A 23,701-nucleotide genomic window follows, 5' to 3' on the forward strand; every position below is an offset into this window, starting at 1 on the left:
CTTATTTTATGATTTGATAGATAGATAGATAGATAGATAGATAGATACTTTATTAATCCCAATTTGGGAAATTGTTTTGTTGCAGCAGCATACAGTAAAGATATGAAAACAATTAAAGTAGTAAAAACAAGCAAATAGAATAGAATAAAATATAAATATAAAATAAAATAAATAAAAATAGTGAATAAACATTCGCGATGTACAAATGTACAGTATATATATATATATATATATTTTTTTTTCTAACAACACAAGTTGTCACTGTTTTGACAGGAATGATCGTCTTCACGCCAAAATTAGCATCATTTGTATGTTTTCTTGTAAGAACGGGTCTCAAGCTACAATTAATGAAACAGTAATTATAAAAGGGATAAAAAAAAAACTTAGGTTAAACACAGATAGATAGATCTATACATCATCCCTCACAATTTAGTTCACAGTCCACTTGACCGTGCATGATTAGACCACATGGAAGGGTTCACAAAATAGATTATACAGTATTTCATCACCAAATGTGACCCTGTATGGTATGCCTTCTCCATATTAAATTTCAAATTACATCCCGTTAATTTGTGGATGAAGCATATTAAATGAAACCTTGAAACCATGAAGTGTAGAGGTTGAGACTAAAAGACATCACTATATTTAATTTGGTGAGCCAGTGGCCTGTCTGGAAAATTAATCAGGAGTTTCAATCAGCAGTAAGTGTACAAATGTGTTTCCTTGATTCATTATCAATCAGTAAATTCTAAAACAAGGCCATATGATTAGATTAGATGATCTTTTTGTCATCATACGAATTTCTCACATGGCTGATTGCTGTTTTAAACAACCACAATTCCAAAAGAGTTGAGTATAAAATGTAAAGACAAACAGAATGTTTGTAGCTTTCATAAACCAATATTTCAGAACAGAACATAGAAAACATATCAAATGTTTAAATAGAGGCATTTTACTATTTCATGAAAACTTGCTGAAATATACACGTCGTCTGGATGGGAGCGTATATCGCTCTAAAACCTATATAATACACTGTATTTCCTCAAATAAGAACTGGGATTCAGCTAAAACCCAAGCCTATTATAATGAAAGGGGGGTAGAGCGTGGAGGGAGAGAGGAAAGAAAGAAGCATATCTCTCATTAAAATGTCTATACCACTTCTATCTTATTGATACAATGGAATAACCATGCCATTTTAAATATGTTGTTGTACTGGGTTAAGGATTTGTCAAGGTTGCCATTTGATTCCTTATCTTCAAACCGCTTTGGACTACTCTCTTTCCACAATGCACTGCAAAAGTTGAACTTTTTCAATGTACTCTAGGCTAATTCTGCAGGGAAAACAAAACAAAAAAAAACCAATAATGTTTTGCACATGTGTCCTGATGGGAATGAATGAATTTCTGTTTTACTCACTCATAAACACAATTATGTGGAAGCGAGGCGCCAGTGTTTATGTGCACTATGCCAGATGATGCTTTAAGTTATTAAAGAAAAGGTACGGCAGAAATATATGACATGCCCCAATAACTGATCATTTGAGAAAATGGAGGCCTGGTACTCTAAGATGATTATTATTATACTATTTAAGGAAATATGGCAAACTTTTCAGCATTTATTATACCTTTTGAGATGCACCAGTTAGAGATGCAGGTGTGTTCACATATGGCTTCCTCTTTGCATGATAGAGCTTTAGCCTGCATTTACGGGTGGCATGGTGAACTGTGTTCACAGGCAGGCAATGATTTCTGGAGGTATTCCTCAGCTTAAGTAACGATATGTCAAGGGTGTACCCTTCCTCTCGCCCAATGACATCTGGGATAGGCCCCCCTACGACACTAAATTAGATTAAACGGGTAGAGAAAATGGATGGATGGATTCCTCAGATAATACAGTTTTTAACGTAGTGCTTTTAACATCTTTTGATGTTATCATGTACTGTAATTTATGGAATATTCAAAGAGGATTGTTAAGGAATATTGAGGAATGTTGTTCCGAGCACCACAATTTTGTAGATGCAGTTTATTTGCAAAATGCTGAAACTGCATTCATATTTACTTCCCAACAGTGTTGGTCAAGTTACTTTTAAAAAGTAATTAGTTACAGTTACTAGTTACTGCTCCCAAAAAGTAATTGAGTTAGTAACTCAATTACCCCATTGTAAAAGTAATTAGTTACTCAGCATAGTAACTGTGCCGTTATTTTTTATGTTCTATAACGCTGTTACGTTCTATTACATCTTTAACATCAAATATGTTTATATTAACTGATTGAAGAATAAAAACACTATAGAAAGTAATTTAGAACATTCAGTATTTATTTGAACTCAATAGATTGCAGCCTGCCATATGATGCATAGAAATAAAAACATAAATATTGAATATAAAATGGTGATGGTGGTCACCTGTTTCTGACCCGAAAAATGGAGTGTTGTTTGTTTTCGAGTGGCTCCGCCTCCTTCGCTGGGGCTCACGCTAGCTGCATTTGGATGTGCATGTGTTTTGGAGTTCGCAGCGCGTATGCTCCGGTCGTTTTTTTTGTGATTGCCACATTTTTCTCTTGCTGCGTTTTACTGTGGGATTTGTTTTTCCGTTTGCAGCGCGTTTGCACGTGTCGGCCACCGTACCCGCCCACCCAGCCAATCATCATCGCATTTGCAACGGTGTCATCATCCCCACCCCTGCTCTCTCCAGGCAGCATGCAGCTGATGTGTAGCCGAAAGCCTACAACCCAATTGTAGTAACGCGCCACTTTATATTCTCAGTAACGATAACGGCGTTGTAACGATGGGGAAAGTAATTAATTAGATTACTCCGTTACTGGAAAAATAACGCCATTAGACTTAAAAGCCGTTACTCCCAACACTGCTTCCCAAGGGACTTCTTTTGGGTTCTTTTTATATCCATTCATGTTACTGACCTGTTGCCACTTAACATAATTAGTTGTAAAACAATCCTCCAGCTGTTTCTTTTTAATACAACTTACTCTTCCAGCTTTCTATTGCACCCATCGCAGACATGTTGCTGCCATTCAAATTTTCCTTTTTATTCATAAAATAGGAAAAAGTATCACTTTCAACAATTGATAGGTTTTCATTTTCTATTGCACATGGGATATTGTTTTTTGAGATTTGAAAATGATAGCAAACTGATTTTATTTACATTTTGCACAAATTCACAATCCTAGTTCTATGTGAATTACGCCATAAAAATGATTCTTTAAAACAATTTAAAAATATATACAAACTGTATCAACACTATAAATATTTGTAGTACTGATTATGAGAGGGATTTGCAACCTATGGATTATGCATACACCAACAACACAGAGGAAAGGCTTATTTGGTAGATTATGCATGATAGCCGTATGACCGCATTTGCAGTGTTTGAAAAGTCTATGTAGTTTTTAAGCATTTCTCATGACATGGAATGTCTTAACATAATTAAATTGTTGGTGAATTAGGCCCAGCTGGTTGAGCATGAGGTTTTTAATTAATCAGGAGCTGTTGTACATTAAATAACACTGTGGGTTATCATATTTTGTTTGAGACATTTAATGGTTAATCCAGCTATGGAATTACTCACCCGAGAAACACCACCAGAGAGTGACAACCACTTTGTCAACTCTTACCCTCCCCTTGTGGTCAGGGTTGTCTCTTTGCATTGCAGACTTGGCACAGATTGTAAATGGCAACGCTTCCTGAAGGAAGCAAAGAGAGAAAAGGATGGTACAGTAAATGTTAGATTGGTGATGGGACAGGCGCTGTTACTGTCAGATAAGCGAGAGCTGAAATCATGACAATCCATTGGGAGTCGCCCGCGTGTCAGTATGGTGGGGAGAAAAAATGTAAACGGAGAGGGAGAAAAAGTGGACCCTGACTGAGCCCCAACAGGATTGTGTGTGAGCACTGAATGATGGCTGGAATTCAAAAAAAGCTCATCAAAGAGTGTATATTTTTAATATAACAGTTTCAAAATGGGGTTGCTTGATTTTATGTGGAAGTAGCATGTCCTAAGGTTTTCCTCACATGACTCTAGCTGGTTATTTCAAGGGGATCAATGTGGCAAAGTATAGCCAACATCGAAATATCAGATCACTCTGTGCCTGTGCAGTGATTGTCCAGCGCTCGTGTCCGTACAAGTCTGCATGAGACTGAAGCCTCTCGAGCGCCCAGCAGATGCCCAATTCTTGACTGGTGGCAGTAAACATCGGCAGCATTATCAAAGGCTTCAGCTTGCCCTGCTCTCTATCAAGTCCCCGCTCAGCTAATGCCTGCATCTGTAATGTCCCAGTGGCTGCCTTATCTCCCCTGGCCACTTGGATTCATTGCCAACCCCTGGTTCATGGCAAAGCTCTGATCTGAAGACAAGCTGGTAAGAGTGCCAAGGTGGGCATCAGAAAAAAGTGACCTCCCACCACCAGCTCTCATCTCTCCCACTCTCAATATGGGAGCCAACAGCTCCAAAGCAAAGCCTGACTATGGAAACAAATGCAAGACCCTTTAGTTGATTATCCTTTGCTCTTCCTTTGTGTAATCTCTCAATGTCAAGTTCCACGGTGACTGTGTTAAGGTTGGAGTTTGTTACCATCCCTCAAACATGGATCAATAAGACAGAGCTCGGACCGAATGAAACGTACATATGAACAATGCAATCATTTAAAAAAACAAAAAAAAACACACTACAAAACAGCTGTATATAAATAAATGGTCATGAGTAAATAAAATACTGCAAGTGTCCAGATCGATCTTTTCTTGAAATATTGTCTGACAATAAATTGGTTAAACCTTTTTCTGGTATAGATTTAATAGGTTTCAATGGAACTTTTACAAAATAAACAAGATTTATTTGAACTTAAAGCTATAATGTGTAATATTTCACGGACAATGAATGTCTCCATGTCGCTCCGCCATTTTAAAACTACGGGATTTGTAGAAGGACATGTCATCAGCTTCGCATTTTCCATTTCCACATTGGAAACGGAAAATGCGAAGCTGATGACATGTCCTTCTACAAATCCCGTAGTTTTAAAATGGCGGAGCAACATGGAGACATTCATTGGAGTGTAACACTCTTATGTACATTCGCATGCTGAATATAAAGAATATAAGAACACTGCACTTTTGTGATGGAGGTAATTAATAACGATTGAGGTAATACTTGTGAATGATAAGACTCAAATTTGTTAATAGACAACGTGAAATATTACACATTATGGCTTTAACCATGAAAGTAACCATGCCAGCTGGAGAGTTGTTTACATGCAACAGAAGCTATTGAGCTTTCCGAAAGCCAAGTACTGCCCGAATATTCTCCCAAATCCAAACAAGTCGAAGAGGAGACATTGTAGATGTTGTACAGGGGTAAAAGAGGAAAAAATGAATAAAAAGGAAACTTTACACCATATATTTTACACAAAGTGGAATGTAAAAATCACTGGAAAATGAAATAAACTAGTTGTAAATATAAAGTAACATTGATTTCCTGATAAACACATGACTCCAAAGCCTCTCCACTTGGCTTTCAGATTATATGGGGACACCGAGACTGCAGATGGAGTACGGGAAGAGGGATGGTACTGTATGTTAGGAGCATACTGGATAATACTGGACATATTACAGAGTGTCCATGTATTGCGGATTTGGAACTTCTGGCTGAGTCTCTCTTTCTCAGAGAGACTTTACATTTGATATTTCTGCAGCTGCATGTGTATCTCCCTGCGCTGTTGCATAAGATGTCATCAGGTAAGTTGTTACCAAGCTAAAAACACAACAGACCAATGCATTCATGGTGATCTCTGGAGACTTTGATCATACCTCACTTCCTACAGCACTTTCAGCTTTCCAACAGTCATTGGATTTTTATTTGATCAACTTTTTAATTCAATTTTTCTCCATAATTTATACAGCAACAAACAAAAAACCTTTTGGGCGTTGATGAAGCATTATTCAAGTCAGATATTTTTGTGGGATCAATTCAGCCATCTCTACCAACAGTATTTCTCATGTTTTTATCCTAAGCTCACCATCTCCTCGCATGCATCTTATATTTGTCAGACAAACATCCTGCAGTCCCTTTCAAAGTAGATTACTCATTCCACAATTCTTTGTCTTTATATACTCCCATGTTCACAGGGGCATCATGGAACATTAAGACCTCAATGAATTATACAACAGTACATAACTTAGTCATGTTGAAAAAGTCACCGATCCCCCTGTGGTTCAACCACAGACTTCCTCTGAGACAGTGCCAAAGGTTAACTAAGCAGCTCTGGACACATTTTATTTTTTCGATGTACACAAGTGTGAGTGAAAAGCCTGCAATATACAGCACAATATGTATTTGCATAGATTTTACGCTGTGGAATTATTATACACACTAAAAAGTTAACTAAACAGGTAAAAGACCACAGTGAGACAGAAAGTTAGTCAGAGTGAATGTTAAAAATTCTTGACTTTAAAATGCCCTTTCAAATTTACATCAATGTGCAATCATTTCAAGCACTGAAAATGAATGCCACTTAACATCCAGTCTGGTGGTCTTTTAAAAGCTACAGGGTTCCATTATTTATTCATATACTCGGATGGATACAGTCATCTGGGCTGCTTTAAGGATGTGGCAAATGATGAGTACATGTTCTCAAAGGAGATAACCTGCCCTCTTTCAATAAAATAAGAAGGTGTAATTGATAAATGAATAAATTAATGAATAAAAGAACTGATCCTGAAAATGCTAATCCTGAGACCTGAAAGATCATCATTTATACTGTAAATACAAGATCTGGCATTAGGAAAGAAAAATCTCCGGAATAAATCAATGTCATCATGATTTGGCATCTCGTTCAATTAGCATTACAGCCTTTTTTGATAGAAAAGTGTGTTCCAACTCATTTCATGTAACTGTGTGGATGCAGGTAAAAAAAATTTAAAAAAAAAAAAGAATCTCCACTTCTGAGTTTGAGAGTTCATAAATTGTATGGTTAAGCTCACAAACTAGCACAGGATGCCTGATCAGACACATAGTGATTGGCCTCCATCCTCCGAACCATTAACCTTAAAAGGGAGAGCAGAGCAGACATGCAAGCTGAATTTTCTTAGTGATAAAATTTCAGTTAATTTACTCAAGCTGTGGATGCTACAATATTATTAGCCTTTTCAGTTGATAGAATGTTTTGTTCACAGACACGTTGCCTTTTTTATCAGCCTGAAGACAAATTCCTGTTGGACAGAAACAAGATTTTGAAGGCAAATGTAGAACATTTAAGATTTTGGTTCATGTTGCCAATACATTGTGAGGACAGTAAATATTTTTGATGCAATTCACGTGGATTAAGATTCAACAAGTTTAAGGTGAATGTAATGAAGGTATCCATTATGTGTAGCATAATATCTGCCATGTGATGATTTGCACTTGAATGTATACAGTGAGGTAAGAAATGATGTCACCAAACAAATTGATATTTTATTGGAAATTAACATGTTTTGATGGCTCCCTCTTCAGCTAGAACTGAAGGCTTGTACTGTTGGAAGCACAGAATGTTTGGTTAAATTAACAATTACTTTGAACAATTCTCTGGAAATGAAATGAATTTCCAGTGTAAGTTTCTTACCTTTTCTGTTTTCTGATCCAGAGTGTTCGGGCTAAAAGAGTCCCTCTGTACGGGAACCAGTGTTAATTTCGTCAACCAGGATGATGACGAAAATATTTCGTTAACGCCCCTTTTTCCCGTGACGATGACGAGACGAAGACGCACAAAATTGCTTCCAGAAAATAAAAATATGACGACAATTAAAAATGATTTTCGTTAACGAGAGTAAGACAAGACGAAATTAACAAGCCATGGATGAATGGACATTAAAAAATGTAATTGTTTATAATTAATTTGTAATTTGTAATTGTTAATATAAGTGTTTCTTGAACTTCATAGAAGATTACGCGCTGTTGCCCTGTTTGTCCCTGCACGGCGCCTGTCCCACAGAACATTAGTTAGCTAGTGGAAACATTGGTCATGACTGATCATTATATTGAATTGGTTATTTTCCGACAAGCATGTTGAACAGCACTCAACGTTAACATGATCAGAAGTGTGTCAGAATCATAACAGTTCTGTCAGAACCACTCTCGTCAAAATGAGACGAGAAACAGAGATGAATTTCAGAAGCTTATTCTGAATGCATACAATTATGTTTGGCGGTATGGCTCTGTTCGGAGGAAGTTTCCGACTTTTCCATGAGCTCCATGGAAGCCAAGACAGGGAACAGCGGCATCCTCAGGTGGAGTGCCTTCCATTTGCTGTAAAGGCAACAAACCCCCTAGAACAGAGCAAGCAACAATGAACAACAGTATGACATTGTTTGGCAATGAGAAGTCGGTGGAGCAGGGGAGGTGGTGGGTGCAAGCAGAGAGCAAAAAAAAGCAGTGACAGCAAACCAAGTTTAAATGAAGTGCCCCAAATGCCAGCATCCAATTGCGAGCAGCAACTGATTACCCATTGAGCGCAGCTGGCCATAAGGGTTGGGTCGGCGTCAGCCATAGGCAAAGGGCGTGTTGACTACGTGGTCTGCCAGAACTAACGCGATGCTCCATTTAGCGTAGTGTGTTCGGACAGTGGGATAATGACAAATACACGTCTGCCTGTGTTGTGTTGATCAGAATATTTTGGCGAGTAAAATATGGTAGTAGATTCGCCAGACCAGAGCTAGCTACTATGAGAGTGGCAAATACTGACCGAAAAGTAGTCAAACTTAGATGCACGTGGTGTTGAAATTGATTGGGTATAGTAGTAAAGCCAGTCATGATCAACCTACCGATAACTAGCTAATGTGTGTGTGTGTGGCGGTGTGTGTGTGTGTGTGTGTGTGTAGAAGTTTTTTTATTCTGTACAGTGTGATATATGTTAAAAAGAGAAGCAGTGTGTGGAGAAGTTCTATTATGTACAGTGTTGACTAAAATGACTAAAATTTGACTAAGACTTCAATTGATTTTCGACATTGTGACTAACACTAAGACTAAATTAAAAAAAGCTGATGAAATTAACACTGACCGGAACACCCTTTTAAAGTTCCGAGTGAAACCATGTTTCCATTAAGGATGGGGGATAACATGTTTGGGATAAAGTCAGTAAGATTTTAGAGTGCAAGGCATATTATGCAGTTGTGTTAAAGCCTTTTTGATTGTCAAATATTTCTTTCTAAGATATTGGTTTGTTATGATTTGGTGTATTTTCTTGTTGGGTTAGGTTTGGGTTTTGAAACAAATGGACTGTTCTGTTTAGATGGTAGAGCCTGGGGATGTTAGTGGGAGGCTTTAAAAGGCAGTCAGTTAAGCTCAGAAGCTGGTTAGGCTGCTGGGATCCTGGGCTACATGCCCTGCAGAGGGTGGCAATGCAAGGGCTCTTGTCATTTGGATGTCTTTTGGTGTATAAAAACCTGGTTGGTCCACACTGACTCTCTGCCTCAAGCCTCCTCTGTGAACCAGCCGCTATCGGTCATCTTAACAGTGACATGTAAAATCTTCACCAAATAAAGAGTCGAAATTTATTGATCCATCATTTTCTGTGTTTGAGAGCATATACTTTCTTGTCTGAATTCACTCAAACTTTGACTTGCGATGGCACTGCATTAGCTGTGCCTCGGATATGGGAAATTGAAATTATTTGGCTCTGGCTATTAACCAATTATCATCAACAATTAGATGCTTACATCATCAGTGAAATTATTTCCACACAAGTGACAGTTCTTTAAGTTAGCCTCTATAAAGAAAACACAGAGGAAAGAATGAACACCTGAGTCTGGGGTTAATATTGAGCCAATATATCATGGAGGAATTAAAAGATATTTGACTGGGATATTAACTTGCTGGCAGGATGTTGGGTTAATCTATCTTTGGTGCAATGTTTTCCCAACTTAAGCCAGTGCAACATATGACCAGTGACAAGATTGTGCCTGAAAGAGGGATCAGCACCAGCTGTCCATGGCTGAACTGCAGATGAGGGAAATGTATTTGAGAATAAAATTGACAGTTGAGTACATATCAGTTTGATGAGTGATAATCTGAACTGGGTTTGCTGGTCATGCAAGTGTTTGCTCTCTGGCTATATTCTGTATGCCCTCTCATTTGACAATTATGAACTTCAAGGATTATTGAGCACTACGAATCTCAAAAGAGGCAGACCCTGCAGAAGAGAGGGACAGGGAGAGGTCAAGTGGGTCACTCCACACCCTTAAACTAATTGAATATGTCTCCTCTAATTCATGGTGTGGATCAGGATCTCTTTCATCCAAAAATCTTAATTTAAAAAAAGAAAACTACAGCACCTGCCTTTCCGGAGGATTCTCTGGATTTTCTTTGAAAGCAGAAGAAGCACAGAATGAAGTGATCAAAAACTTGAGTAAATAAGGTTCATTGTGTATGATGAAGTTATTTAGCAAAATAAATAGCTAATTGCAACATGAATTCTAGAAATGAACTTTGCCACACAATAAAACATTTTATCAAAAGGAAGGTTTCTAAGTGAAATTACCAAGAAAGGTCTAAGAGGCAGCCGTAGAAATATTTTTTAACATTTTTCTACATAGTACAGGAAGGACATTCAGTGCTGGATCATCTTTCATGAAAGGAAGAAGGATAACGCTGTTCCACAAAATACTGCAGTGGCAACATTCAAAGCTAAGTTGCATATTTGTACACATTCATAATAATAATACAATTCATTCTTCAGTGTTTCAAACAGAGTTGACTGACCTGAATCGCTGGCTTGCACTCTCCTCTTGAACATTGTCTGATAAGTAACCAGGTGACAGACAATACTGTCAACCGACTGCAGTGATAACGAAACTTTAACACACAACTGAGACTTTAATGAAACATTTCCTGTTTAACAGCAAGCCACCTATATACTGTAGCAAAATCTAAAAGATGATGGGTGTGAAGATTAGCACAGCTATCTTATGTTACCCCTCAAACAGAAAGTCAAAAACTCCCTTGAAAGAAAATAGGATGGATGGAGGAGCTAAGTGCTGCGCTTTTAGCCAAGGCCTTTTTGGGAAAAAATGTGTTCCATCACCAACACAATATAATCCTAAAAACACCCTTGTCACTTCCTGATTGGTTTTTGGTAAAAACTTTGCTGGGCTAGGGTCAGAAACCGATCATGGTTGGGTCTATAATGAATTATTTTTAGAATGCAATGGACACCATTATTACCTTTTATATGCAGCTGCTCTCGCGACCACTGGAGATCACAAAGGCTTTGAATGTTATTGATGACTGTATCTACCTGTATTGACGAAAGTTACAGGAGGGAAGTCTCAGTACGAACAATCACCTGGAACTCCTCTCTTAAGTCCAACTTTTCACTGGGAAAGCTGGAGGATCCTCACCAGTCCCAATGTCAAAATCCAATAGGCTTCTTCATGCATAAGAACTAAACATGGATGCAATAATGTAATAAAGTGTTTAGTTCTTATACACGGGGAGAACATGCAGACTCCCCACAGAAACCAGTGTAATATACAGTATGTCTTTAATTTAACAAAGTAACTTTGTTTCCAACCACTTTCCTAAAGGTTTTAATAGGACAGACACTACCCAGGCATTACCACAGAACAAAGCACAGTGTTGAGCTGTGAATCTGCTGTGTGTGCATGTAAAAACACAACATGCTCTACTGGTAACAAAAGATAAATACTCCTGTCAGGCAGCTGGCAATGAAAAGACAAGTAGAACTGCAAACAACCACCCAAAGTGACACAAACACAACACAAAACTTAAGTTTTGAGGATAACAGGCCGTTAAGAACACAAACCAGGCCTTGAATGTGACGCTAGATAGGTCCCTTGAGGCTCTACTCTCTAATGGGTCGTGTTTTGTGATTCTTTCTAAGTTAAAACAAAGATGTCAGCACCACACAGTAGAACCGTTTGCCGTTCTTTTGTGTCTTGGAGTGTGCATATAAAGTCTGCCAGTGTGTGCATATGTGCGTGTTTGTGTTCAGAGCAGAGCTTTTCATCAGTGTTATGGATAGTTTTAATTTAGCAATGTTTAATATTCCTGTCCCCATTACACTCAGACAGTGTTTAAGCAGCAAAATTGAATTTTTAGAATGAATCATTGCAACTGCTCTATGTAACAATAGCAGAGATAATTCAAATTGAAAAACAGCATTGTTTTCTCTTCACTCCTTCCCAATGAGGATGGATGAGCTGCAGCAGAAAGCCATTCAAACATCACGTGGACACCTGAACCATCTATTCCAAATACTATAAAAATAACTCTTATGTTTTTTTTTTATGCTGGTTTAATATTGCTTTTGGAAGTACAATGAGACTGCACCAGTGTTAAGGACAGTGCATTAACATACAGTTATAGGCCTGGGCAATATAAAGCAACTGGAAAGCAATGTCAGATGCCTCAGTTACAATTTTTTCTCATGAATACATCCGATATAATACTTGGATAATAATGCAATACAAAAAGAATTGGCCGTCAATATTTGTGAGATCTGTGCCAGATTAAAAGTGAAAAGAGACATCAGTGTTTTTGCCATCAAGCTATATTCCAGAAAAAAAACAAACACATTATCTAAAAACATGACTTCCAGAGTCAGGTCAAAAAATTGCATTGTCACCTCTCTTCCCCAGTGTCCAACGGAGCCCAGCACTGGATGTTAGCGATGTCTCCATCAATGAGTTTCTGTGCTATGATGTACTTAACAAGCTTCAATCCATTTTTTATAAGTTTGAATAAAGAATTAGTTATGGAACTGCATTTACTCTAAAGGCTAAAACCCCCTCAGATGCTTCATCTCCAGTGCTCAACTGTCCTGATTAGACAAGCAACATATAAATCTAAAAAGTACACATTCTTCATACTGATTTTGTCAAGAGACGTAGATGTAAAGTGATGTAAATTAGGTAATTTATGTGCACATACTTTGCATGCATTTTGAACACTTCATACCTGCATGTTTACTGCAGCTGCACGTGTCCCTGGAATGTCACTTTTTTTTTTTTTCTTTTTGGGAGTGCACACTGTTAATAGACTGACTAATGAATTGATTGAGTTATAAACAGGAAAATCTAGTTTGGTATTGATGTTCGACAATCACTGTTATTATTACTCTAAGGTTCATAAATGCTGCTTACTGACGAGTGATCTTTAGCCTTTATTTATTTATTTAATCAAAACAATCCACGTAATCAGCATGAATTAACCAATACAATGAGCAATACAAAATCCTATCTGTTAAACATAGTGGGGATGGTATATTGGTTTGGGTCCACTTTACTAATTTGGGGCCAGAACAACTTGCTAACATTGATGGAAGATGAAAATGGGAAATTATTTCTGTGAATTTCCCAGGAAGATATGTCACCATATGTCAATGAACTGAATCTTAAGAAAAGGTGAAGTTACAGCCCTAATCACACTTCTGTAACCAATTAAAGAACACTGAAGTTTAAGTTTGGAAGTTATAGTCCTGACCTTTATTCAATAGAAATGTCAAGGAAGGACCTGAAGTGAGCAACTGTTCTGTATAGAGTATGTGCAATGATCAGAGCTGATCAAAAGGTACTACTTTTTTATTTTTGCAGCAAAGGCTCACATAGCTTTTTCCCACTTGCAGAGACGTAATATTGAATTTTTTATCTCAATAAATATTTACCTCAATAAAGATATGTTACATTTTTTGGAGTTCTCTTTATCTAGTTTAAGCTCATATGTGTAAATCTGACAAATGTTGGAAGTCAGATTTATGCAGAAAAAGGGTAAGCGTTGGGGTTCCAATCACCACTGCACACTAGAGATCTTTTTGTGAGAGCTTTAAGCAGACCTGCCTTCAAACATGTAAAATATGTATCGAAGACGTTATCTCTCGGAAATGTAAAGCTGTGAAAGAGAAATAAACAATTAGTAGATTAAACATTTGTAATTCTCTCCCTGCTACATGGCTAATGTGAGCTAAGATGATGCGTTGAGAACACATAAATGAATTAGTAAGTGAACTCTCAGTTATAATTGATGCGGACGTGTTATACTTAGTTGAAGCAACTCGATCGGACAGTCCTTGCACAGCTTTATGGAATAATGTTTTAATCATGTATATTGGAGTTTGTTTTGCTCAGTGTTGAGGTACATTTTTTTAAACACAAGTAGAAAGCATATTCTCAACTAAGCCAATATTGTCATCTTTACACAATTTCACATTCAAGGTAAGGACAATATTGTACAATTGCAATTACAGCTGAAGCTGAAGGTCCCTTTATGAATAGTAAACCAACGGATGATCAAGCTTTTGTTTGTATTGTTTTGGACTGCTGCATTGGGCAAAACAAAGAGTGTGAATACTTAATTGTGATGGGCATGATTCGCATTAATTGTACAGTAGGTCTCCTTGATTTTGATGGAGCCTTTTCTATCAATAACTCCAGTATGTTATTAGTAAAACCAGTTTTATTTATGTTAAAAAAATGTAAGGGTGCTCTAATCAGGGATTTGGCTGATCACAGAGTGTGTTTGAGGCCTTTGATTTCTCAAGTAATATTAATTACTGATTAAAATTAACAACATTGTATGTTTAGTGTTAAAATCAAGGCAAAAGGCAACATGTAGATGCTGTTCAACTCTCTCATCCGAAGCTTTGTTATTAGAAACTGGATAAAGCTGAACAAATGTTCTTTACCCTTTTTCAACAATATTAAATAGCATTTATTGAAATAAGAATTAGAATAAAACATGTTTGAGCAAATAGTAATCCTGAATCTGATCTGCATTGCTTGCTTCGCTGTTGACATCTTCCAGGTGCTTCCCGCTGACAAAATCAAGGGAGCACATTTCTTTTTGTACTACATAAAAAGTGGCCTCAGCACAAAATCATGTGATGAAGTAAGACATGCATCTGTGCTTTTGTTTCATAATAAAAATCTTATTTGCCTTTTAAGTGGCTGCAATCTGAACAAACAGAAATACCATTGGCAGAAAACAGTCAGTGGATGATTGAAACACCCTAAAAAAGGTGTATTGTGGAACAATTTTGCATATCAGAGCTATTGTTAGCTGATAACTAATAATACCGAGTGACATCCATTACTCATCGATGAAATGACTCAATAATCACAAAACAGAAGGGGATGGAAAGATCAGGGCATTTAATTTAGTAAATATTGTGAAAATTTGGTCAAAATCTGAGATACATTTGGGATCAATCACATCTGGTGGTGCAGAGACACGTTTCATCTTTATGTTGATGCATGAAGGTGTGATCAACAATAACTACATCATTGCCCATATTCCATATTAATAACATTTAGCGTAGATCAATGCCGGTAAAATATATATATTTTTAATATTGTCTGGACAATAATATCGATACTTTATGGTCACTGTGAATGTACTGGGTCTTACTGTAAATATTCCAGTAGAATCCACACAACAGATTTTCTTTGTAACTGAACTTAATTGGACAGCACATACAGCTGTGGGCTGACATGGAGTGATGAAGGTAAACATCAACAGAAAGGACAGCAGCAACAGGGTGAATGTTCTGACATGTTTGGGCAGATGATCTGACAGCAGATGGAGACAACATTACAGTGTTCCAGTCCTTATTAGAAACCCTGTCAGCTGATACCTCTCTACCTGTTATGTATGTTGATAGCTGGCACATAATGCTCCTGGTTGCATGTCACCTTTGAAAAATTAAAGCATTCCTCTCATCTGCTCGCTCACTGTCATTTAATTAGCAGAGATGCAGCACCCTAACCCATTACTCTCTCGTACCCTCAGACAAAACAGCCATTATTTGTAACAACGGTAAAATATTATTGCTTTGCACAAAATATGAGGCAAATATATCTGTGTAGGCTAGGTAAACAAAAACAATGACCATACACTGTGTCTCATTAATATCACAGGGTAGAGGCTGTGTTTGTACGTGTAATGGGTGCATTTTATTGTTACACTATTCAGGGAGCATGCTTTATTCAGATTTGTTCTTAAAAGGGAAATTGCAATTAAATTTCACTCATTCCCAGGCCCTTTTACATGAATGTATTAGCCCGTCGTATTAGAAGTGTGGATAAATCTCTTAAAACACCTTCAACTAGTTTCGAAAATGGGGTTTCATGTCAGTTTCATGTTCAGTTTGGGAAGATCATATATAGGCATATCTCTGTTTTCGCCCATAATCTAAACTGATTTTGTAATAGGCTAATGGATGCCATCCGATTTGCATATAAATGATAGTGGAGTCTCTGGTGATCTATGACTCTCACTTTGATTTAGAAGTGATGGAACAGCAGAGAAGAAGCTGGAGATGTAGTCGGAGAGTTTAAAGAAATACATGGTGCAGATTTCCGGATCCTCTCTGTTTCCGTATAGAGAACAAGTACAATGTCTTGTCAGGACTTTTCTTTCTTTCCTTTTTTTCTTTTTCAACAATTATACAAACCAGGTTGGCCAAAGAATATGTCCTGTATCTTCGTCTAAAAGGTTATTCATATCTGCTGGTGTGTTCAGCAGAATGCAGGTGTGTTGATAGACCCGCTTTCTACTTTTTGTGTTATTTTTACCAGAGCATTTCTTTTCCATGTTAAATCACAAGACTCAAGTACAGTGCGGAATAATACTGCATGCAAGTATAGTGCTTATGTGGATTAACTTAATTATTTTCCACAACTCGATTAAGTACTTACAGTCTAACACTACGTTTATACACGTGCTGATTGTTTTCAATACAAAAGTGTGCAGCCTGCTTCAATCAGTCATTTGAACAGCTTTTCTTATTAATTTCAAATGTAGATTACTACATGGAAAATTAAAATGCAGAGCAGCCATTTTATAGAAGCGCTCTTTCTTAATTTCAAACGCCTTGCACAACGAAATGTTTGGATTCTTCACTGTCAACATGAGGTTATTATCAGTGCAAAAACTGATCCAATTATTTATTTTTTAAGTGCTGCTGGTTTTTAATGCCAGTCTTTCAAGAATAATTTTCTAGACCAGAAACAGCTATATATATATATATATATGTATATATATGAATAAATATTTGTACAGTTCAATTTTAATGGATATATACAAGAAAAAATCTATATTCGTTCTTCTACACTTGTTTCCACACAGCTCATTTGTTGAGCATATTATGGATAGAGTCATAAAGGTATAATGGAGGCAATCCTGTGTAAATGATGAGTAAGATTGCATGAATCATTGTGCCGTGTCTGCCAGGCTCTTTGTAATCAACTGAGGGACGTGAGATGTTTGCTGCAGAACTACAGGCATCTGGAGACGGAACTGGAAACTCTTATGCAAATTGCATCACTTTGCATTGAGGTCCACTCAATAACTGCTGTATGATTATGCGTTCTGCAACACGGTTCTTCCAAAATTACTTAGTTTATCTATGTTCACTTTTTTGTATATTCATTTATCTACTTTCATATACATGGTGGTGTTATGGAACACATCTTAATATAAACATTTTTACTGTTACACTTAAGTTGCCATACATTAATCAAAGAGAATACAAGTAATTCTTTAACCACCATCCCCTATTCCTTTGTAAGGCTTTGTAGCCAACTCAACACATGTGATGTCCACTTTCTATAGAAAGCGGACATCATCCCGTAGGAACAGGTATGAAAAGGGAGCACACACAAAGTGGAATCGTTTCACCTTTGTTCCTACCTCCCTTGCCAGCTCAGAGACATAACAGCATCAGATAGACTTTAACCATAGCCGCTTTCGGACAGACCGTTCTAAGAACGCAGTTATCAGAACTGTCCTACTCGAATTTCGTTCTGATAACTGTCCTTCTGTTTCAGTCTGCATTCGCACATGAGTCGGGACCTGATAGGGACTGATGCGCCGCGCGCAGCCGTCTGCGTCAGTGACGTGTTAGCCGTTAGCCGTTTAGCGCCACATTCAACAACAAAACAAAACCTGTAAAAGTAGGAGAGAAGAAAAAACACCACAAAGAAGCTAACATGGAGAGCGGGGAGGCCACCGTGTTCATGGTCTGCATGATGGTGATATTAAACATGGACGATCACATCAGGCGTCTAATATCAGGCTGGAAAAGCTCACAGAGAGAGTCAGGAGACGATACTTTTTCATTTCATGAATGAAGAAAGGAGAGCAGAGCGCTGCAGACAAATGAGACCAGTGTAAGTTTAACTTATTAAACACCCGCCGGTTCTGTCTGTGTCTTATGAGGAAACATTTCAGCCGTGATAGCATGACATGGGGCGTAGCTACCGACCACCACACACCTCCGTCAGATCGTTCTATAGAACCATGAAAAGACCCGACCTCGGAGAAGGAGCTAAATAGTTATAGGAACTAAGGGAGAAAGCCCCGAGTTCCTGTATGTCCGAACACGGGAGAAAACGGCCCCGCGGATTAAAAGGTTATTAGAACTGCCAAAGGTTCCTACAGTCCGAAAGCGGCTAATGTTCTTCCAGGACTGCCTCTACTGCATGTCAAAGGAACAACCCCAATTCCAACCTTACCTTTTCCAACGCGTTCCTCTATACCTCCATTTTGCACAAGTAAAAAGCCCCCTTTCTCATTGGATAAAATCAAATCATGTAAAATCAAACAACTTTTTTTGTCCCTGTGGGGCAATTAAAGATGAACTCAACTACTTGATCTTCAAAAGCAATGGGGCTCTTATCCAGAATGCAAAACAGGAAGCAAGGGCCAGGAATATGGACACGCATTGGGCCAAATTATGCCATGTTGTGTGTCAATGTCACATGTGTGTCAACGTTGTAAAGCTGTGAAGTGAAGATGCTGTAAATTCTCATTGCATCACAGCACTGTATCTCTGAATGTGCGCATATCATAGTTATTAAGCTGTCAAAACAAAACCTTCTGTTCATATGTTGGCTCCATTGTTCTCTGTGTTATTGATCTGTGTAACTCGAGACACATCCTGATGATAATGACAACAGAACGCCGTCCATCTTTAGAAATGGCAGTTACATCTCAAAGTGCTGATCAGCTCATATCTAAATGATGCACCGTTAATGGTGAGCACATAATGGCTTCCTTCACTGTGACCATTCATTTCAGCAAGTAGTTTAATATATCACTGTATTTTAAGAAATGTGCTTTCGATTTCCTGCTTGCAGTCCCGAGTTTATGTTTATTCAAATATTGAATATCTTTACACCCCGGGATACATGAGTGGAAGATGCTGTGATGCTGAGAGCCCACTGTCAATTATTCTGCTGGCTTTCATTAGGAGGGAGTCTGTAACAAAATCCATCACTTCCATTTTAATCACACATGCCCAATACTAGTCTGACTGCAACGACAGGGTGAAATATGCTCTAATGACAGAAATTAAGTTTAAAGACATTTCTGAACGGATTAATGTGACATAGAAACAAACCTTATCCAAGTAGTACATCAGAAAAAAAATATGAAATAAATCATGACACATATCTCTGCTTGTTTCTTTATGATCATTATATTCTCTACAGGTGATTATGATCTTTTTATCCATTATTTTTCCCAATCCGAGCCAAAACCCAAAACTGCAAAGTACAAGACAATCTTTTATTTTTGCCTGAGCACTCTTCAGACCATTAATTTATGCAATTTACTTCTAATGAGTCAATTAGATTTAGATTTAAAAAAGGGCTGACAAGTTTAATTAATCTGTAATGGATAATTTGCCTCACATAATTTAAAACTTTCCCCGTCATATTGAATGAGCTCAATGTGGATATCTAGCTAAAAATATTCAATACTGAGATAAAGAAAATACAGCAAATTAGAGCAGATTTAACTAAAGACAGAGACATATCTGTGTTATATTGCTCATTAAAAATAGCTTTTTTTTAATCCCTTGATTTATTACTCAAAGCAAGTGTTTGATAATGCAAGTTTAACTAAAAAAAGGTATCGTGATTAAGGGGAAATGTGGTTTTCTTAAGGCTACACAGCTATTTAGTCCCAATATCTTCGCACTTTGTGTGTGTAATACACTTACCTTCACCTCTGACAATCTCTGTAAATTCTTCTGTTGATTTCCTTGTTATTTGATTTAAAACATTTTAGAGATCTTTAAACATGAACATTCATCATCATCATTCGAGATTTTCTTCAGGCTACTTTTCTTCCTCGAAGATGACCACTATCCTTCCAGGTTTTTATAATAGGCCTTTTCATCCGTAAACATCTTTTTTACAACGAAAAGATGTGTGCCACCGTATCACTGCCTCAGTTAGGGTTGAATAACTTGTTGCCAACTGAAACATATTAATCACTGCAGTATTTTTCCAGTGGATGACTGTTACATTTTTTTTTAAAATGCCTTGAAAAGATACACTGCTTGGCACAAATATGTTAGTATTGAATATTTGAGTCTACACAGTGCATACAGTTTATTCTTTCTTTGCATTTTCAGTCCAGCCTATTTGATAGGGAAATAAGATGAGTAAAAGACAACCAGAAATATTGGGGAGATGCTATAGATACACTGCAAGGACCCTGAAAATGATGCATCTGATGAAATCCATATGAACTTGAACCCTCTCCAGTGAAACAAGATGATTGACAAGGGCAATGAGAGAGATAAATCTGGCTCCTTATGTAAAATGACCAATCATTAATTATTCATACAACTTGATAAGATGTTTTATTTTAAGAATCTGCTGAAATCCCCAAAGCGTGACCTTTTCATTGTGCCAAGCAAACAGTGTGATATTTATTACACACTTAAGTCACGGTGACGTGCCCACAAAGTGTAGCTGCAACTGATTAAACAAAGCCATGGATGTTCGTGTATTGTTTGAACAGTGATCTACAGTAAAAATGTGTTTAGATGAAACCATAAAATCTAATTTTAATGCTGTATTTCTGCTATTGTTTTGTGTATGTATTCCATCTCCCTCTGCTGAATTGCTACTGCAATGCTTCAATTTACCAACATTTATCAATGGATTTCATAGCACTGCACACGTCCATGGTGTTGCACCACAGGTGTTTTCACACCTCGCCATGCTCTCACAGCAAGAGCAGTGAAAGAGAGAGAAAAAAGAGAGAAAATCAAGGTTACTTTCATGTAATACTTTAAAAAGTAAGCAATCATCCAATCACCGAGAGGCACTGAACCGCCGTCTTTGTTGACCTCTCGCTGTTCACAGTTAAAGAAATCTGTGGTGATGATAATGAGGACCCATCAGAAAGCAGTGACCTGCAGGTCAGAGACAGTCATGATGAAAAAGTTACATTATGTTTGAGTGTGCAGCCATGACTTTAAGACAGGTTGGTAGATTATGGCTTGGCATTCCCTATGTGCAGTGCGACCTTTAACACAAAAAATAAAAACATATTTGCGAAGGTTTTCTTTGATTGTTGACCATCCATGAATGCGATAGTTAAAATACATTAAAATATATTAAACTCAGGATGCCATTTTGCTGTGTCGGGTCTAAGATCCGTTGACATAAGACGGCTTGTGTTGAGAGGGTGGATGGCTGGACACGGATGCGGACTCCAAAGGTGTAAAGCAAAACTTGGTTTATTCAAAAACAAAGGTTTAACGAAAGGCGCGGCTAAGCCGGAAAACAAAACGTGATCTCTGTGGGGACAAAAACATAAATGTAACTATGACAAGAAACAACAAAAGACTTGGCATGGCATGAAAAAGCACTTCTGTTATATGTGGCGTAGCGTGGCATGAAGGGGTGAAAATCAGAAAAAGGATTTCACAACATGACAGGGGAGCCTGGGAACTAAATAGTGAACTGGGTGATTGTGAATGAGAGCAGCTGGGGACCATGAAAACAGGTGATGTGATTGAAACTAATGAACTGAGTGAGGGGAAAAAACAATGGCAAAACCTAACACAAAACATGAACTCAAAAACCAAGACATGACAACCTAAAACATGATAAAACATAAAACTAAAAACATGGGGAAAACCCCATGGACGTGACAGCTTGCCTTATGAAAATAGTTGCGCAATAACCAAGCCACATATGTATTAGCCTGTACTCTGCTCCATCTACTTACTATTAAGTACAAAATGAGTATTTTCAGGATTATGATTACAATGAATTAGACTCTAATTGGCTTGAATTGGACTGTATTATTGAAGTGCCTTGAGATGACAATTGTTGTGATTTGGCACAGTTCAATTGAAGTGATTTGTGCTAAGTTTCTAGTCTGCACAGAAGTAGCACGAAAGTGTTGCGATATAAGCACGAGCATTCTCAAAACATCACACTAAAAAGGGTTAAAAGAAAATGATTCAAAATATAATTTCATGGTTGTTACACACAATGATCCCCATCATTTCTTTAAATATAATCTTCCAACTTCCATTTATGAACTTTTCTGCTTAGCTTTACTTTTACTCAACAGTAGATTCACAAAGATATGATTTAACTGTTAAAATGTTGTATACTGTTCACACACTTTTCTTGACTGTTAAAAACACCACAAATTAAGTATCCCTGCTTTAATGTTGTGTATTGTACTAATGGATAGATGGGTAGATGGAGGATCTCTCTGCCCTTCTGCTTATCAAGCAGAAGAACTTGCTCTGACTTGACTCTTGAATTTGCTGGTAATGTTGGATCAGCGTCTCCTCTCGTCTGAAATCGCTCACTCGCTCCCCTTGCTCTTCCAAAGCTGCCTCTGGAGGCCATGCAGAAGACCTCAGGAAAATAACTGTGGTGCTTTCTATTAGTTTGAAAACCTTGCTGATGATATCACTGGAAGGCGAGTTTAGGAGGTATTTGCAGACTACCTCAGAGACAGAGATTAAAAAACGGTGCCATTCTTCAGTGAACATTAGAGGACTGACATGTGGGGATTAAACACAGAAAACAGTTTTTAATTAATTGGCAATGCATTCAACGTGGACCACTTAATGACCTTTGTTGTTAAGCAATGGTAAAAGTGTGATAAAAAAAGAAAAATAGTTTAACCCTTCAGTGGCTTTAAAGTACAAACTACTAAGTAACCCTGTATAATCACACGAGAGCTGCCACATAATTTGGCTCACTGATGGGTACAGACAGCTTGAATGAGGATAGATATGCAAGTCATCCCAGACTGACTAAGGATGATTGATGACTGCTGGTTCTCTTCTCTTGCATGCAAATCTACCTGTGGGGCACGTCAAGTCATAGCTGCATCATGCTCGAAACTGTCCACAATCTGTAAAATTGCTCTCACTTTACAAAAAGGAATAGCTAATATTTACATTTCTTTTTCTGCAAACATATTAAGACTCTTTTTTAAAAAAAAATAGATAACAGCAAAATATTAAAGAGTAAACAAAACAAAAAGGGATGATTTCCAAAAGCCAAAATGCAAAGAGAAAAAGTTATGAGAAGATTTTGGTACACTTTGTGCAATGTTTCATATTGAAGGCATGGTTGGTAATCCTGTTCAGAAACACATTTTGTAATACTGGGTGAAATGGTCCATCTATCCTGAGAGTAATCTATATATGATGTTTTTAGAAAAAGGGCCGAAAATAATCAGACCTCTGTGGCAGCTGCAGGACTGAGAAAAAGCTGACCAATCCAAACTCCTCGGGCCGAGGACAAAAAGCTTAGCGGAGGTGCCACTTTCAAATCTTGCTAGCTCTCCAGGATTACCAACCATGCCTTTAACAGCCATCATCAAACTTACCGCACAGCTGACAGTTTTGTGACAATATTCATCAATGTTAT

Source organism: Odontesthes bonariensis, chromosome 20 (genome assembly GCF_027942865.1).
Source record: "Odontesthes bonariensis isolate fOdoBon6 chromosome 20, fOdoBon6.hap1, whole genome shotgun sequence".
Taxonomy (NCBI): domain Eukaryota; kingdom Metazoa; phylum Chordata; class Actinopteri; order Atheriniformes; family Atherinopsidae; genus Odontesthes; species Odontesthes bonariensis.